Source organism: Sarcophilus harrisii, chromosome 1, assembly GCF_902635505.1.
Source record: "Sarcophilus harrisii chromosome 1, mSarHar1.11, whole genome shotgun sequence".
In the NCBI taxonomy this organism is placed as follows: domain Eukaryota; kingdom Metazoa; phylum Chordata; class Mammalia; order Dasyuromorphia; family Dasyuridae; genus Sarcophilus; species Sarcophilus harrisii.
The window spans coordinates 244,216,962-244,236,807 of record NC_045426.1 but is presented as its reverse complement, the minus strand read 5'-3'; the positions used below and the strand labels follow the sequence as shown (position 1 = coordinate 244,236,807).

The following is a 19,846-nucleotide window of genomic DNA, read 5'->3' as shown; positions in this document are numbered from 1 at the left end:
CTACATTTCCCATAGACTCCTGCAGCTTGTCCTGCCAGCAGCGATGTTTTCAATAGACTATTAAATATTTTATTATATACTGCTACACTACACCAAAAGGTAAACTCAGAAGATAGTCATTCCATAGTAATTCCACAAACATAAGTAGAGCTTTAAAAAAAAAAGTCATCAAAAAAAATTATCAAGAACCTCAAAAATAGATAAAAGAAATAAAGTAATATATTAAAAACTGAAAATAGAACTTTTGAGGAACAATAATAATGTTGATGTCTTATTTATCTTTTTTTTTTACTTATTTTTCCAGTCTTACTTATTAAAGTAGAACTTTATGTTAAAATTAGGTCCTGTAAATTCTAGGAAGGAATATCAGGTTTATGTTGTTTGAGAGATTCTGCTTTTCAGTTGGCTTTGAGTGCTATGTTACTCAAGGATCTAAAGACCAAGTCAAGGAGTTTCAAACTTTTATCACATCCTAAACAGTCTGATATATAGAGTGATCTAATCTATAGAATAATCCTTACTTTTTGTCTAGGTAGCACAATTGATATGTAATCAGTAGAGCTCTAAAAGACAGTTCCTGGCTCAGACTTTGTCAGCTAGTTAAAAAACCCTGTGGGTTTAGGGGGACAGAATTGTAGGTATGTCTGTGGTATGACCTTCCTGCTGATTATTCAGCTGCAGATTCTAGCCAAATCTATAAGTTTAATTCATGATCTTCCTATGTGATTAGAATATGGTCAGAATGATAACATTATAAGCTTGTCCCATTCAAATTCACTGATTTGACACTTTAGTCCCTAGCCTAGGTTTATGGTTGTGAACCTGTGATCCTGTTCTAGTTGCTGGCCTTTTTCCATAACTACTCCCTACCTTATATAAAATTGTAGATCCCAAACTAATTCTTTTGTTAGAAAGCTCTGCATGTACCTTCTTGACTGGATTCCCTTTCTAATATTTATATGTCTCTAGCTCAATCTTTGTGCTGAAATAGAATGAAAGAAGTGCCCCATTGTGGTTATTTCTTAGATTTCTCAGTAACCACTCCATCTGATGACTTTTGCTCAATTTTTGATGGAGTAGTTGTGGGAGTATTATTGTACTGTTTCTTTTTATTTTACCATATTTGTAACTCTTCATTTCTTTTTCTTTTTATGTTTATTATAATACCAGTTATATCTCAAGGGAATTATATAAATCACATAGGTCCTGGAACTTACCTAACCAGACTGGTTTCCTTCATCCTTGTTCCTTTACATATATATGAGACTTGTAATCACATCTATTGAATTGTGAGAGTGGTTATTCCCATAACAGATGAATGATTCTACTGAAAAACCCAGAGACCCACAAGGAAAGGGGAGAATAGATAAACAATGGAATCAAGCTTGCCAGAATGAATGCAACAGCTTACAACTATTTTCTGACTTAAAAGAAACCTATGTATATAGTCTGAGAATAGACTCATAAGTAACTCTCACATAAGAGAGGTGATAAGCTAGATTTCCTTTTTACAAGATCCTGAACTCTTGCTAGCACAAAACAGAAAAGTCCTTGAGTCAGCCAGACTTAGAACATAGAATAATGGAAGTTAAATTTTTTACTTACTGAAAAGCATAAACAAACAGAGAGAGTCCAAGGCTTTCTTTGTTCAAAACATCTAATTTCTGATACTAAATTATAATGATGAAGAAAACCATATAATTAAAAATTAGGATGTGTCAGTAAAAGAAAAATATATTCAGGGCAATGTTATACATAAAGGAATGGAGAAGAAGAAAAGTTTGCAATATGGGCCAAATGGGCTTCTCTACATGTATCACTTCCCATAGGTAGTTAATACATAGTCAAGTTGACTCTATTTCCAGTAATCATTGGCCTTGGGGAAATCTATTAAATTTCAGGGAGACAATACAGAGACTTTAATTAACTACTCTAATGTTGGCCTCAAGGATCAGAGACAGTGCAGATTTCATTTATTTTTGGGTGAATTGATACAATAAAAAAGAAGTAGGATAAAGGAAGAAAAAACATAGGATTAGCTGTGACTGCACACTTACACTGAAGTGGAAACACTCTAAAAATAATTATCAATGTCAAAAAAGTGAATAGAGTGACTTTCTCTGCTGTCACAATGCATTATGAAATGCATTATGAAAAGCTCAAAAAGTAAACTCGGAAGAAAACAATTGTATAATATTTACACATGAATAAATGGAGCTTTTGATAAAATAATGACAAGAATCCAAGAATAGATAAAATAAATAAATAAATTTTAAAATGAAATTAGAGTTTTTGAGCAAAAAAAATTAACTTAGAAAGAAAGAAAACATCAAAATGGTAGACTCCCTTGAAAAATGGAATAAAGCAAATGTGACACAAGGAATATTAGAAAAAAGTCAATAGGTGAAAAAAAAACAAATAAGGTATCTATAATTAAAAATCACTGAGAATAGATTGAAGAAAGATAGTTTAAAATTCATTTGATTCCCTGAAAACTATATTAAAAAAAAATTTGTTATATTTAAAGAAATTCCATGAGGAATTACTCTGATCAGTTACTCTGATCTAAGAAAAGTGAAAATTGAAAGTAACTAGCAATCATCTTTTGAAATAAATCTCAAATTGAAAATGCCCTGAAATGTTATAGCCCAAATCCCAAACTTCCAGATCAAAGAAAAGAGTATTTCAGGTAGCCAGTGAGAAAGAATTCACATACCTAGGAATCACAGTAAGGCTCATACAATACTGTGGTAAAACTATTATAAAGAAAAAGAAATACTGAAATATGATATTTTCAAAGTAAAAATAAACAAGGTTCTAGCTAGGGATTGCTTATCCAGTATAATATTAAAAAAGGAAAAAAAATGAACCTTTAATAAGTAGAAGAGAGAGGACTTTTAATCACCCTTGATGAAAATATCAGAATTGAGTATAATTTTTGAAATGCAAATACAATATAAAAGAAATCTAGAAATATGAATACATTTGAGCAAGTAGAAGAGGCTAAATGATAATCAAAAGATTATATTCTAATGGGTGTGAACAAACAAATTCTGAATCCCACTTTTAAAAGTCACACAAGAAGTAAATAAAATAAAAACATAGGGCCTGGATGATGGGTTATTTTTTTTTATTTCTTTATTAGAGAAAAGGAAAACAGAAATAGAGGAATGAGGAATAAAAGAAAAAGAAAGGAAAGGAAATTATTTTTGCTAATTAGAGAACATAAGATTATCTAAAATATGGAGGATGTGGAGAGGAGACACATTCTGAACCTCATTCTTATTTGAACTGAGGAAAGAGTATGTATGTGTGTGTGTGTGTGTGTGTGTGTGTGTGTGTATATATATATATATATACATATATAATTCAAAAATCATTAGGAAAAAGAGAAAAAGGGATTTAAGAAAAGGTAGAGGGGCAGCTAGGTGGTACAGTGAATAGAGCACCAGCCTTGAAGTCAGGAAGACCTGAGTTCAAATTTGGCCTCAGACACTTAATACTTAGGAGCTGTGTGACCCTGGGCAAGTCACTTAACCCCAATTGCCTCAGGAGAAAAAAAAGGTAGGGTTTTGGAGGGAATAGTCACAAGTGAACTTCAGAAGTTGATTTCAAAAGTGGGATTAAAAGAGAAAAGTGAGTAAATAAGAACCAATATTTAGTGTTTGATTTAAGTGAAGAGAAAGGATACAAGAATAAGAAAAGACAATTTCAATTATAGATTACTTTAATTTTCTAAGACATTTGACATTTTTGACTATTTTCTCTTCCTGGCTACTCTTTTTCTTCCATGAATTTTGGGATGTTGCTCATGGCCTGGTTTTTTTTTTCCTCTTTGATCATTGCTGTGTGGTATGGCAAATACTAACTTAAAATACTCAGAGATATCTCAAAGTGAAGAACAAAAGCTTTATTAGAATCTCACAAGAAGCAGATGGTCTACTCACTGGAGTTCTCCAGAGAGAGGAGGCCAATTTTCACAGACGTTAAGGGCGATTATATAGTTATAAACCACAAGAATCCATGAGACAGACAGACAGACAGACACACACACACACACACACACACACACACACACACACACACCTTCCTCTTATTCAGTTAATTTTCACTGCCCGCTTAGCTGGAAATAGCACAGATTTGGTCAATTCTGGCCAAGCCAATATAGTTGGCTTATTGCAGATATGTTTACCTAAGTTTATGGTGGTCAGTTTCACAAGGTTTACAAATGCTTGCAGGTGTGTTTGCCTAAGTTTATGGGTTTATAGTGGTCAGCCTTACAAGGTTTACAAATGCTTACTTGAGCTAGTATGAGCATTCTATTATAAGGTTTGTACAAAGAATTTCATTTCCCAAACCCATCAGATCTTTATAAACTAAATTTAGGTTATAGGTTCAATCTACCTTAGTTAATAATTTTATAAGAAACCATATAATCCCTCACAATAAGGAAATTTATTTAGAGGCAAGTAATCCCTTAAAGTAGAATAACCAAGAAGATTTAATTTATCTCAGGCTTCCTCAATCAGCAAATAGAGATAGCTAGTTTGGAGACTTCTTGAATATCTCTGGGCTATTAAATAATTAATCATGCTTTTATCTAAGCAGTTAAGTAAAGGTCCAGGAGTTTATCTCAAATATTTCTGCTAGAAGAGCATGTCTTTTGCTCTTCTTCCCAGAGCCTTAATGATTAACAGATCCTTGGTGCTGAGTCTTGAATTTCCTGCAGTTATTATTCTGAGAAGTCCTCAGTTTCCCATTTCACTCATTCCTCAGGCTCTTTTGCTACATCTTCATTCAGGTTTTCTTGCTAATTTGGTTTTCCCCAAATTCCTATCTTGGGTATTTTTCCCTTTTCACTATTTTCTCACTTGGTGATCTGATCTGCCCTTAAGATTATTAACTCTGTAGATGATTCTCACATCTTTATTTTGAGCCCTCTTTCTCTCTTGAGCTACATCAACAAGTCCTATTTGACATTTTGAAACAAATATTTCATAGTCAACTCAATATATATTTTTAAAAATGATATATTATCTTTCCAGAAAACCAACTGCTCTTAGCTTGTCATTTAATGTTAAAGATACAGCTAATCTCATAGTCATCCTTACTCACAACTTCCCTCATAGTTTAACACCTTACTCTCATAAATCCCACAGCTCAAATACATTTTCAAATTCTGGCACTTGTTACCAGCAAATATGTTTCTATATTGACTTTTGTGCACTTGCATAGCAATTACTCTAGTTCAGGATCTCATTACCTTTCAGCTGAACTATTGTAATTGTTTCCTGAATGAGCTCTCCCTGCTTCAAATCTCTCCCCCTGTCCAAGCAACTGCTAAAGTAATGTTCTTTCAAACTCCTGCAAAACCATTTTTGGCAGATAGGCTAAACCAAGGTGAAGGGAACTTTGATGAATCAGGGGGATGCCAACCCTAAGGCTGTGAAGAATTGTCTTGGTAAAATGGGTAGAGAAAAATATGTTTCAGTGGCTATCAAGGTGTCTAAAACAGACATTATTGAATACTTAGAGCTTGGTTAGATATCAAAAATGCTGAGGCCATTCACTGCATCCCAGGCCATGAACAATCATCTTTTTAGAATAAAATAATCTTTTTATTTTTCAAAATACATGCAAAGATAGTTTTCAACATTCACCTTTGCAAAACCTTGGGTTTCAAATTTTCCTCCCTCCCTCTCCCCCCTTCCCCTTTCTCCTCAACAGCAAATAATCCAATATAGGTTAAACATGTGCAATTCTTCTAAATATATTTTCACATTCATCATGTCCTGGCTACACTTTCCTCCCTTCCTCAGATTGTCCCTTTGGTAAATTAATATGATTCTATACTAGCCTCTACTCTTGAGATCCTTGTGCCATTAACCCATCACCAATATTGTCCTTCCAAATCTCAGTCTTAGATTACTCCTTTGTATTACTTTCTGTTGTCATTGCTTTTATCCATGTGGCGCTGAATGAAGCTAGAAAAAATAATGAAAATATGCAGATTGGATACACTGCAAATTTATGTTACACATTCTCCACTAGATTCTTTTTTTTTATTTAAAGCTTTTTATTTTCAAAGCATATGCATAGTTTTCAACATTCAACCTTGTAAAACCTTGTGTTCCAAATTTTTTCCCTCCCTCCCACTCCTGCGCCTAGATGGCAAGTAAGCCAATATATGTCAAACATGTGCAATTTTTCTATACATATTTCCTCAATTATTTTGCAGCACAAGAAAAATCAGATCAAAAAGAAAAAAAATGAAAAAGAAAACAAAATGCAAGTGAACAACAAAAAGTGAAAATACTATGTTGTGATCCACACTCAGTCCCCACAGTCCTTTCTCTGGGTGAAGATGGCTCTTTCCATCACAAGACCATTGGAACTGGCCTGAATCACCTTGCTGCTCAACTAGATCCTTACAAAAATACAATCCTTTAATATTTTCCTCATTGATTCATTATACCACTCATCATAGGGGCTTTTCCAAACCTTTTTATTCCTTCCCAAGTCTTCCATGACTTCCCCTATTAATATCTTCCCCCAACTGTTACTGAAAACCTTACTTAATATTTCATTTAAAAAAATAATGAGGCTGCTTGCTGAGAATCCCATCTTCTTTCTTCTTCTTTATTTCATAACATGAGATCTTTATTTCCCCTTTACCTCACTTCATCTGAAGAAATGACCTTTATACATGTAGAAGTGATCCTATCTCCTCTGCCATCCCTGCTTTCTTATTAATCTTTGGTCTCCATCTGCTCCCTGATTCCCTTCTACCTACAAACATTCTTATGTTGCCTCCATTCTCGAAAACTCCAAATTGATTCATTCATCATTAGTAACTATTGTCTTGAAGTCCTTGGCAAGGCTGTCTATACTTGGTATCTCCACTTTCTTTCCTTTCATTATCTTCTTAACTCTGCAATCTGAGTCCTGACTTCATTATTCAAGTTCCTAGTGACCTCTAAATTGACAAATCTAATGGTCTTTTCTCAACTTTCTCAATCTCTAGACTGCTTCTGATACTATAAATCACCTTTTCCTTTGATATTCTTCTCTATACATTCTCTTCCTGTCTCTGACCACTCCTTCTCAATCTTCTATGCTGGATCTTCACTGAAGTTACATTTGAGGCCAATGAATGTCCTGGAAAGCTCTCAATTCTGGGCCCTCATCTCTTCTTCCTCTATGATATTTCAATTGGTAATCTAACCAGATTCCAAAGATTCAAAATTCAACATGTCCAAAACTGACCTCATATATTTCCCCAAATTCTCTCTTCTTAACTTCCATATTAGTGTCAAGGGAACCACCTTCCTCTCAGTTACCCAGATTTATTACCTAAATATCATTCTCAAATTCTCACTCTCTCACCTCTCCATATCCAATTTGTTGCCAAATCCTATCTATTTTATCTTCATAAAATCTCTTTAAATCACCCATTTCTTTCCTCTGATGCTGACATCATTCTGTTTCAGATATTCATTACTTCATTTATGGGCTATTGTATTTTGATAGGTCTCACTGTCTCCTTTCTCTCTCCTCTGGTTCATTTTCCACCTCATTGTTAAATTGCTCTTCTTAAAATACAGGCTTAAACATGTTATCCCTCCCTATTCAGTAAAATATATCATCATCAGGGTCTTACCTATAATCTATTGGTTGATCTCTGAGCCTTAAGTCTCTGTTCATTCATGTTTATCCTTCACTCAGCTAAAACTTAATATTCCTATAATTCAGTCTGACTATGTCACTCTCCTTTTAATAAACTCATCACCCATAACTTATCACTATCACCTTCCAGGATCAAATATGAAAATCTCTGTTTGATTTTAAAAACCTTTATACTTTTCTTACTTTTCCAGTCTTTTTATATCTCAAGTCCTGCCCACCTCTTCAACACTCTATTCTGCAATCCAGTAACCTCTACTTTTTCCAATAAGACATTCAATCTTTCAACTTCATGAATTTTCAATGGCTATTTCCCATTGAATACTCTCCTTCCTGATCTCTTTTTCTTCCCTATCCCGGCTTCCTTGAAGTTTCTGTTAAAATCCATCATCTATAATAAGCTTTTCTTTTGTTGTTGTTCAGTTATTTTCAAGTAGGTTGGAGTCTTTGTGACCCCTTTTGAGGTTTTCTTGGCACAGATACTGAAGTGGTTTGCCATTTCCTTCTCCAGCTCATTTTAACAGATGAGAAAACTGAAGCAAACAAGACTAAGTGATGTGCCTAGCATCACACAGTTAGTAAGTATCTGAAGCCAGATTTGACATGAAAAATGAATTTTTCTGACTCCAGGTCTAGCATTCTATCTACTGGAGCCATCCAACTGCATAAGTCTTTCTTTATCTCCCTTAAAACTTTCTTCTGAGAATAATTCCAATTTAATCTTGTACTGATCTTGTTTGTACATAGTTGTTTACCTATTGTCTTTCCCATTCAAGATTCCTAGAAGCCAGGGATAATTTTTGCCTTTATTTGTACGCTTACTTAGTGCTTAGCAGAATTCCTAGCATGAATCAGGCTCTTACTAAAATTTTATCAATTTAAGTAAATAGTGAAGGAATAAGGATAGCCATATCATATTTCAAATTACCATAAGGCAGTGTTTATCAAAACAATTTGCTACTACAAAAAAAATCAAACTTTGTTTAATGAAACATAAGACAGGGAAACAATAAAACATAATAGTATAGTGTTTGATAATCCCAAAGATATCACCTGCTGCATTAAGAGTCATTTGATGACAAACATTGGAAAAACTAAAAAATTATCTGACAGAACTTAAGCTAAGATCACCATCTCATGCCATCACAAATGGATACATATTTTACATATAAAAGGTCATACAATGCACAAATCAGTAGAGAAGGGAAAACAGTATCTTTCGCAACTATGAGTATAGTTAGCCATCTATCTAGCAATAGATATGATTATAAAAAGTAGGATCATTTTGATTAAATGATATTAGAAAGTTTTTGCACCAAAAATCATTGTAGTTAGAATTATATAGTAAAATATAAAAATATTTTTGCTACATATTTCTCCAATATCCAATTGATACATACATATATGCCTATTTAAATATACACACACATATGGAAAAATATAAAGGAGTAAGAGCTATTTTCCAATAGACAAATCATCAAGGAATGTGTCAAGACAGTTTTTAAAAGAAGAAAAATCAATGTATTAGCTATATTTAATAAACTCTAAATTGTTAACAATATTTAAAACAAATATGAAAAACCATCAAATTGCAAAAGAGGAAAATGGCAGATATACCAGGAAGATTAGGAAGGACAGGCATACAAATGCATTATTATTGGGCCATTGAATTAGTTTAACTACTATGGAAATTTTTTTTTACTTATTCCCCTAAATCACTAAACTGACAATATGATCCATTATTTATAATATACCAAAGAGATCAAAGACATAAGAAAAGAAATCATATATAACAAAATATTTATGGAACTGCTTTTTTATGTGTATGTGGTTGTTGTTATAGCAAAGAATTTGAAACAAAGAAGCTTCCAATCAAGTTGGATTTATTGAACAAATTATAATACATGAATATATATATTATATAATATTATCATACAGTTAAAAAATGACAAATGAATTCAGAAAAATGTGGGTAGATTTGAATCTACTTATGCAGAATGAAAAAAACAACAAGAACAATTTATATTAATCATAGTATATAAAGGAAAACAACTTTAAAAGACTTAAGAACATTGATCAATGCATTGACTGATGACAACTACATAAACTAATGATAAAGAATTCTTCCTAGCTCTTGGCAAAAACTGTAGTTATTATTATCATTAAAATTAATTAAATTATTATTAATCGTAATAGCTAACATTTATATTATACCTACTCTGTGTGAAGCATTATGCTAAATCTTTGCAACTTTGATTTCATTTGATCCTCACAACAACTTCAGGAAGGAGGTGCAATTATTACCCTTATTTTACAGATGAAGAAACAGAGACAAACAGAAATTAAGCTACTTGACAAGGGTTACAAAGCTACTAAGCATATGAGGCTGGAATCTTCCTGACTAGCCCCAGTATTCTATCTACTATGTCACCTATCTGCTTGATTCAATATATACTTTAAAATTAAATATATATTTTCATTTAGATTTACAGTAAACCTCCAATTGAAAAAGTTAATGAAATATGTATTCATTTGTCTTGATTCAAATCCCACTTCTGATCATGAACAAGTTACTTAACTTTCCTGGGCCTCAGTTTCCCCATCTGTAAAATTAAGGTGTTGGAGTAAATGATCTCTGAGGTAAACCAGACCTACATCTATGGTTCTATGACAAATCTATTTTTTTTTTAATTACTGCATTTTAAATTTATAGAATAAAGCAAGCAGTTCTGTAACATAGTATAATAAAAAAAAGATTGCACATAAAATTGCAGATCTACAATCTACAAATTGATATTTGTAATTCCAAGAAATCAAATAGTCTCATTTCAGAATTTGATAATATAACCATCATAACTAATCAATGAACATCCCAATATAAAAAGCCAGAAGTGGGGATTGCAATGTTTCTTCAAACTATGTGCAGGTTGGGGAGTAGAGGAAGAAAGAGTGGTAATTGGCTGAATTGTATTTCTGAGGCATGAAGTTTGCCAAAGTTCAGTGTTTGAAATAGATTCTGGGCAGAATTCTTGTGGATACTCTGCCAGAACTGGACACGGAATGTGCGGGAAGACTAACTGTCTTTGCCCTCTAGATAAAGAAAACATGATACAACTCTTTCTTTACCTTTGAGGTAAAACATTTTTTGGGAGTGGGGTAGGGTTTCTTGACCAGTATAAAGCAGTGGAAGAGGATCATAAAAGTTCTATGAGAAAAAGATGAGCTTGACTTAGGAAGACTGGGTTGGGAAAGACTAGGGTATTATTGATAACTGAATAAAATGATAAAAAAACATGGCTGCAAGAATGACCATAGTTTCTACAGTTGGGGCCCTACTAATTCTAAACTGTTACTGATATCTTTGGTAGGGAGAAGGGGAGGATACAAGATAGGGGGATGTTCATTGATTACTTATGATGGTTATATTATCAAATTCTGAAATGAGACTGTTTGATTTCATAATTTATAGGCATATGGGATAAGGATATAAGGAACTCTTAAATGAGGAAACTCATTTTATTAAAGCAAATTGGCAACTACAATTTATATTCTCAGAGTTGCCCTGAGCAATGAGAAGTTGTGATTTGCCTAGAGTCATAAAGCCAATATGGGTTAGAAGATATAAGCTAAAATCTTCCTGGTTGCAAGAATGACTATCCATTACTTTGTTACCTTTCTTCTGTTTAATGATAAATATTTACTTTTTTAAGTCTTGTGATTCAATGTGCTTATACAAAAAGTTGGTAACTACAATCTAGAAAAGTGCCAAATACTGACATACATACATACATATGCATATACTCATATATGTAAATATATGTATATAGATACATAATTTAAAGACCATCATATATTCAGTTAAAAATGCTTATCTTTCTATACCTATTTGATCTGATATAGACCCATAGCTATATCCATAGCCGTGTGTGTGTGTGTGTGTGTGTGTGTGTGTATGTTACATAGATAAGTATATTTATGTGTGTGGTCGGCTAGAGAAAGAGAAGATGGTGGGTTAGTAGTGGTGAGAGTAATGACAGGTAGACAGGCAAAGTGCTCTCAAGATAAGTTGCACAGGATAAGAAAGTTTCCCTGGATGAAACTCTTAGTTTCTAGTGATTTTCCTTTTTAGTCTACTCTGGATTCATTGTATATATACATAGTATACACACACACACACATTATATATACATTCTGTATACATTTGTATATGAGAGGTATTTCAGACTAATAAGATGGTCTACAACCTGATATTTTCATCAGATGAGAAACACATTTCAGAGTTAATCAATCAAAGATATAAATTAACTTATACTCAAGTTAGAAAGAAATAAAGTGCTTTGAGACATTAGATGAAATGAGATGATGAAATGTTTTGAGATTAGTTGAAAGAAATAAATATGCCTGTGAATCAATATATATTAGAGAAGGAGATTCAACCAAGAATAATTCATCATCTACTTCAAGAGTCAAGCTTCAAAAGTTCTTAGTGAAGGCAGGCCTCTTGTACCTGAAGAAGAGATGTCAACAAGGGATAAGTAATCCCAGATTGTCATGTCATGTCCCGTGTTCATGTCAATGAAGGGACTGGACCAGAAACAAACAATACATCCATCTGGCATCTGAGAGAGAGAGAAAGCAAAAACTAGACAGGGAAGGCAGCTTCACAGAGCGTGAATTAAGTGAAGTCTAAGAAGTGAAACTTCAGGTTTCTACAAGGACACCTCAGGAGAACTTCATGAGGATTCCAGGAAGGAGAAAAAGGACATTTATATAATTAGGAGCTATGAGCTAATTATCCATTTACCAAGGTTGAAGACTGATGTTTTGTACCAATTATTCTTACTTTATGACCTTATTAATATATATCAACTGGATAATAAATGGGAATCACAATAGTGGGGGCTTATGAACAATACTATTAGAAAACCCACAATTCTCAGAGTTGTCCTGAAATCTTTCCACGAAATAGCTGATCACTCTCTGATTGATTACCTGACCCACCAGACCTAGTAGTGTTTGGGAATTAAATGAAATCAGAGTGGGTACTATATTATATATATTTATTTGCTCTAAAAGTTTTCTGTTAAGTTTTAAACCTTTTTATCATGTGTTCTTGAGATACTATTTCTCTTTGTCCTTTTTGATAAGAAAATGTTCATATTTCAATAACTTCCTTTTTTTGGATGCTACACTCTACTTTGTTAAATGTTGTATGAGTTTTTAAGATATGAGATATTTTTAGAAATCCAAAATCTGTTATATTCTATCATTCAAATTATATGTTGAGACTAGTATTGCATAGGTTTTAATTGCTTTCAATATGTTCATCAGTGAAATGTTATAGTTTTTACTTCTCCTTATATGATCTGAATTAATAAGTCTTCTCCTTAAGACTTTTCTATATCCCTATAAGCAATGAAATGGCCTTATGACATCACTATCATAAACTCATTTTTGTAGAGCAGAGTTTTCAAACTTTAAGTGTGCCCCAAAGTCCCTAATACAACCTGAACAAAATTACATTTTAATTATACAGATTTTTGTGATAATAATTTGTTCAATAAAAACACATATACATATGGATGGTTAAGTTAATGTGATCTAGAAAGGATTTTTTGTTCATTCCAGAGGTGTTCATCAAACATTATGCCTTACAGATAAGCCTTTTGTAGCTTTTGACGTAAGTATTTAGTAGCTTTAGATAGTTGTAGGAAGATAGGTAGTATGGTGGAAAAGGTCCTGGGTCTAGAAGGATCTGAAGGAGCTGAATTCAAATCCCTGCTCCTATGCTTGCTTCAGGTTTCTCAGTTTTCTCCACTATAAAATGGAGATTATAACAACACCTACCTTAGTTGGTTGTTGTGAGGATGAAATAAGATAATATATGTAAAGCACTTAGTACAATATCTTTTATCTAATAGGTACTAAATAAATAGTTATAGCCGCCTTCTTCCTTTCCTCTTTTCCTAGGCTTTTACTTGACTGTAGGCAATGATGTAACCCTGAATTACCATTACAAACCTCTATTTCCACAAATGCAATGATATGACTCAGCTATATGTTTGATTCTCTTCTGTCAAAATATTTCATTGAATTTATGTGGATGTCACTCATGGAGGACCTTTGGATTCTCTTCTTGGAACTTAGTTGTTTTATGGGCTCCATCAAGTGGTAAGTCACTTTTAGTTATACTTGGCAAATCCAGTGATGGATATTTGTTATCAGTCTTTTTTATTGCTTAGTGAAGTAATGCCTGTTTAGTCTAGAAATGCTTTTCTGTGTTTTTGAGCTGTTTATTATGTGCATGATGTCATCAATCTTCTTTTTTGATTGAAAGTATTATTAGTTTCTACAGTCAGCTTAGACTTATAAACCCTATGCTTTTTAAAATATTATGTGTGTTTTTTGAGTAGTCTTCTTTCCAAATCTGTTAAGATCCATTTTATAGTTCTGAAGGTACACTATTCAGATTATATACACAATAAATATAATTTATTTTGAAATTTTTATTATTTTTGAGAGAGAAAGTGCTAAGGAGCTGAAAAGATCAGGGAAGCCTTCAGGCAGATGATGCTACTTAAGATAAGTTTTGAAAAAAAAACAGGAATTCTAAGAAGCAGAGATAAAGGAGGGAATGTATTCTGGGCATAAGGGAAAAAGTAATAGAAGTAGGAGATAGAATGTTTTTGACCATTTCATTTTCTTCACACAGAATGAAGGGAAGTGACAAGAAGATTAGAGTTATAGTATGTGTTTTACCTTCAACTATTTATCTAGATATGGCTCCTTAGAATAAATGGACATCTCTAGAGACCATGAGGCTAAATGATTTGCACTCTGTAAAGAGGGTACTAGATTAGATTGTATCTAACTCTCCACTTATATATTGTTAGTCTAGAGAAAATAATTTTTAGGTGCAAGCTGTGCTCTTGATTGCTATCTTTTAATGGGGAAGGGGTGCAATAAGCAGAGACTGACTTCAGATACTTGCTTTCCATCCAACCAAATGCTAGTTATACAAATACCAAACATAATGTATAGCCAATAAACTGATAGGAAATAGACATCAGAGAAGTTATATAAATAATACTCAGAATGAAGGGACTCTCTCATGTAAGATTTTTAACTCCATCATAAGAAAGAGACAGAGACAGAGACCCAAATCTCATGCATGGGGAAATTGCTTGAACTCCCTTGCATAGTAAGATTGAGGTGCCAAATCCCTTATTTAGAGTCCTTTTCTCCCTTCATTTACCTCTCTCTGGAAAAAATCTGAAACCACTTATCTTCCTTCTTTAAACTGGAAGCCAGCAAAAGCAATGATTTCTTTCTTCTTCCAAGGTATTTTCCATTCTACCCCTCATGCAGGGGTGGGGTATTGAGTAACCATATCCTGTGAATAAAGAGATTCTTGTGAAAATGGACTAGAATCCTGGATTTCATTTAGTTGTTGTTTTAGAAACAATAGGGAACTAACATACTAAGTAAGGGAGTGACATTAGATTAGGAAAATTACTGTGGAAGCAGGAGAATGGATTAGAAAAGGGAAGAACTTTAGGAAGTGAGCTCAATCTAAAGGCAATTTGAAGAATTCAGATGTTAGGTGACTAAAGTCTGAACTAAAATGGTAGACATTTGAGAAGACAGTTGCAAGGAATGTTTTGGAAGTAGAAATGATAACATTCAGCAACTACATATATGGTTTGAGGACGAAGATGGAATCAAGATGAAACCAAGGTTTCAAATCTGTGTGACTTGCTATCTGAATAATCTTTGGTAAATCTCAGTTTTGTGGTCTATAAAATGATGTTAGGTGTGTGTGTCAAAGTAAATGATTTCTGAGATCTCTTTCAGTTCTAAATCCTATGCTCCACAGGCCCATAAATTTGTGAGGTGAAGACTATATGTACATTTAGACGACCAATAACTCTTAATAGTGAGTTAATTATTAAAATATTCAGATACCATGCTGGGTGTCTTAAAAATGATGAATATCAGCTGATATATTTTCTAAAATTAAGTGCTTTAGAAAATAAATTTTCAACTAAGGTATTGTTGGTGTAATGGTCAAGAATAATAAGAATATAAGATATAATAACATACTGAATTGGCTCTCCCTTTTAATAGAACTTGTATGTAATGATAATGAATTCAGATTATAATATATACAGACTCACTTATGATATCTGATAGGGATGTCATCAGTTACCCTTTGTTTTTTGTTTCTCTTAACAAAACCTGAAAGGGATAAGTTGATTGTTTCTTTTCTTCTGCTTCCTCCTCATTTCACTGGGCAGAAAGAAAATGGGAAGAGATTATCTCTTAGTTAAACTGGACATAGGATCTTTATTGGGCAGGAAGAGCACAGATTGCCTAGGAATCTGAGCTCACTCTATATACTCATTAGCTTCTGATCTCCATCACCTGTTATGAAATTTATCTGATCCATAGGTTGGGACAGAGTGATTGAGAGACTGGGTACTTACATCTGGGCCCCAAACATCAATGTTTCATGGTCAAAATAGATCCTTTTGTATCCTTCTTCTTCCAAGTATCTTCAATTCCAAGGTCAACATCACAGATCCTGAGAACTCTGGAGGGAAATCTCAGTTTCCATAGATACTTCTGGTGTCCTGAGTCTCCTTGGCAACAATTCCAGACTAGTGAGCCAGCGCCTAGATACGAATAACTACATTACACATAAGTACAAAATGGGTGTGCACCCCAAATTAGATATAGGGCTCTAGTGAAATATAGCTGTGACATTTTGTCACATAAGAGAAATATCAAGTTTAAGTTTGCTTTACAGAAGTATTCTCTAGTTTGTTTATATATGTGTGTTATACACATACTTTTTTTTTTTTGGTAATGCCACAAGAAACAGGATGATGGAGAGGGAGGAGGATGTAGAAAGTGGCAGGATATATGGCATATACCTCTCTATAAAGAGGATCATTGGGATCCTTCGATGTTGTCAGTTGGTAAGAGATAGAAGTTCCAAAGAATTGAATGGAATTCAATTTAATTCATTAAATGTTTATTAAACATCCCCTTCATACACTGTGCTAAGCATTGGGATAGACACAAAGTATAGATAAAACACAGTTCCTACCTTTATGAAATTGATATTAAGAAGAGTGCTATTATATATTATTATTATTTACATCTCAAATTTATATAATGCTTTAAGGTTTCCCAAGCACTTTGCTCATAACTGTCTTGTGAAATTGATGTAATAGAACTGTGTCCCCCTGATCTTTGGAGGGGTGGACCTGAGTTAGAAAAACCCTGAATCTCAACCCCTCCTGACCTTTGGGAACATCCTCAATCCTACTTGATTCCCAGGGGAAACTCCCACAATGATCCTCACCTGCAATTCATTTGGAGATCTTGGCATGGGGCATAACCACCACCCATTATTGACCTGGAAATTAGTCCCTAAATTCATCTGGAGATCGCTCCATAGTTCCGGACCATAGAAAGCTAAATATAATCAAGGCTCTGAATCCCAACCTTTGCTAATTCCTAATCAGGAACTAGCTCACTGAGAGCTGCTTAGTGAAAATAAACCCATTTCTGCCAGAGATCTTGCTTGGAGATTGGGACTGCAAAATCTTTCCCAAAACCTGCGACACTAGCCTGGGGACCCCCATCACTGTTAGGGTATCCTCACCCCTCAACAATATGGATTTTTCCTGTATTATAATCCCACACCATGTATCTATTAGAACAAAGAAAGGTACCTATGAGCATGAATGTCAGGGGCTGGTCATATCTTAAAATGAAGAAATTAAAAAAAAAAACTCTGATTTTTAAAGTTCTGAGACTTTAAAAATCTGAGAGATTTATGAATCTTATTACTAGGCTATTGCAGAGCAAGAAGCTCTTAAGCATAGAGGGAAATTGCAAGATGAGATAGTAGTAGGGAAGAAATGGTCTTGAAGCCAGAAAGTCAGAGGCAAGGCCAGGAGGAGAATAAAGGCAGGCTGACCTGGACTTTTCCACAGAATGGATACTCTGGAAGGGAATCACTTATGGGAGAAAAAGCAGGCTTTGTAAAAGAATATTCCAGGGTGTCTGTTCCAGGGCAAAGGAAGTTATAAGTGCTGAAGGAAGTTCTCAATTGAGACAGAAGTAAAGACATAGTTTTGAAGCTCCCAAAATCAGAAAAATGGCTGAGAGAATCTCTTTGGCTTACTCACAGAACAGGAATATTCCTTTATAAGTCTTCATGCAAATCCATCTTCCAGTCAGCTGCCAAAATGATTTTCCTAAAATACAAGCCTGCCTTGTTGCCTCTCTACACAACAAACTCCAGTGAATCCCTATTATCTCCATGATCAAATATAAAATCTTCTGGTTTTAGCCTTTAATACCCTCATGAGTCAATCCCTTCCTATTATTCAGAACATTTAATACTTTATTCCCCTCCAAGCATTATATGACCCAGTTACTCCGATCTGTGCCTGGCAGAGAAAACTCTTGACTCCATTTTTCTGCACTATCTATTGTCTGGAGCCGATAGTGATTTACAAGAGATGCGAATTGGATGGCTAAAATAAATAAGTATGTTTTCATAATTATTAAATTCTGTGTTTTCATTATACAGTTAAATTTCCCTCAAACAATAGAAACTTCTCTTCTGATTAAGAACATTATTGTTGTAGTCATGAAAACTCATAATAGTGTGGTGTTATAAAAAATATTTTGGAAAGAAATCATTTAAATACTTAGAAAAAGAGACTAATTTCTCATTACTCTAAACCACACCTTCCATTTGTAGTTCTTAAGTTTCCCTAATGTGTTTTGACTCAACTTTAATCCTATTTTCTTCAAAAGGACTTTTTTGATTCTCCCCTCCCCTCATCCTGCCCAGTGCCTTTCTTTATACATTAACTTCCATTTACTCAGTGCATGTGTAGAGTAATTTGTACATATTTGTACATCCATATTTGTACATATGTGTACAGTTATTTACATGTTGTCTTCTTTCTTAAAATGTGAGCTTCCTCATGGCAGGGATAATATTTTTGCCTTTTACAGCAAGTATGCTCTAGCCTCACTTTCTTAGAGTGTCAGAAAAAGTACTTCTACCCTAGGTGCCCTGAGCAAATTGATATTGGTTTGAGTCTCTACAAGGTGTGGTTCCTCCCCATTCCTCCTTAAGTGACAGTGAATAGCACCATTTAACCACTTGCTAGTTGATTAGTTTTTACAGAGAGAGATTTATTTTGAAAATGTAACAACAAAAATATATCTTCTAAACCCTCTTAGCTCAGTTCCTACATAACAATGATTTCACCAAAATATTATGATGTGACGTTACTAGAGGATGAGTTGAGGTACGTTCTTCTTCTTTTCTTCTCTTCTCTTCTTCTTCTCCTCCTCTTCTTCTTCTCTTTTTCTCCTTCTCTTCTTCTTCTTCTCTTCTTCTCCTTCTTCTTCCTTCTTCTTCCTGCTCCTGCTCCTCCTCCTCAGTGGCACTTCCTCTTTCCTCTAGAATGGAAATGCCTATTTCCTTTATAGAATTATCTATTATCAAACTCCATGAATGGAGTCACTAATGAATTCTTTACTGAATTCTCATTTTCTGGGAGACAATTAGACCTGCAGGTGAAATAACTTGGAAGAGTGATTCTTTGTGTCCAGCTGTAGTTTTGAAATGCCCCAAGAGGAGATATGTGCTGAGAAGCCACAATGAAGACCATACCTAGTGAGAGATTTTCCAAGGGAAATACAGTGACCAAAGCCACTCTTGCTTATGGGAGGAGTAGAGAGCCTCAACGGTGAGTATAATTTTTTTTTTCCTTATGGCTCTGATATGAGCCCCATCTGTTTCTACTGATCTCTAAAACCTGCTTATTTTTTGAGGCTTATAAATCCATGTATTTACAAGGAGGAATCACACCAGGAGAAATTTTAGATTAGGAAAATTCCAGTTACTTAATGTTGTGACATCAGAGAATTATACTGCAAGAAATTTTGATCCTCCATTAACTGAGACAGTGAGAGATGACCAAAATCTAGGAGACATTCTGGACTCCTCTCTATTGATCACTTCCCATACCTAATCTCTTAACAAAGTCTATTTGATCTTTGCATTATCTTTCAAATATGGCCTCTTTTCTTCTTTTCTCTTCTGATACTGAGGCCACAAGCCCTC

General features: G+C 33.9%; 1 protein-coding gene and 1 long non-coding RNA gene across 3 annotated transcripts in view; one reads left to right on the top strand and one right to left on the bottom strand.

Moving 5' to 3' along the window:
- Positions 1-16,289, bottom strand: part of SPIN1 (spindlin 1) — a 219,385-nt gene extending 203,096 nt beyond the window's left edge. The window contains exons 1-2 of one of the 2 annotated variants that reach the window (XM_031939198.1): positions 16,170-16,289; positions 14,939-15,076 (exon numbers count right to left, since the gene is read on the bottom strand). The gene's annotated coding sequence lies outside the window, so the exon portion shown is untranslated. Of the gene's footprint in view, positions 1-14,938; positions 15,077-15,860; positions 15,879-16,169 lie in introns of those variants that run through there. The other variant, XM_031939168.1, reaches the window with a different exon arrangement.
- LOC116419398 lies at positions 10,554-19,464 on the top strand. The gene is made up of 3 exons (XR_004229709.1): positions 10,554-10,816; positions 13,654-13,854; positions 19,333-19,464. It is a non-coding gene; the product is annotated as an uncharacterized LOC116419398 (long non-coding RNA).
- Positions 19,465-19,846: the final 382 nt, after the last annotated feature.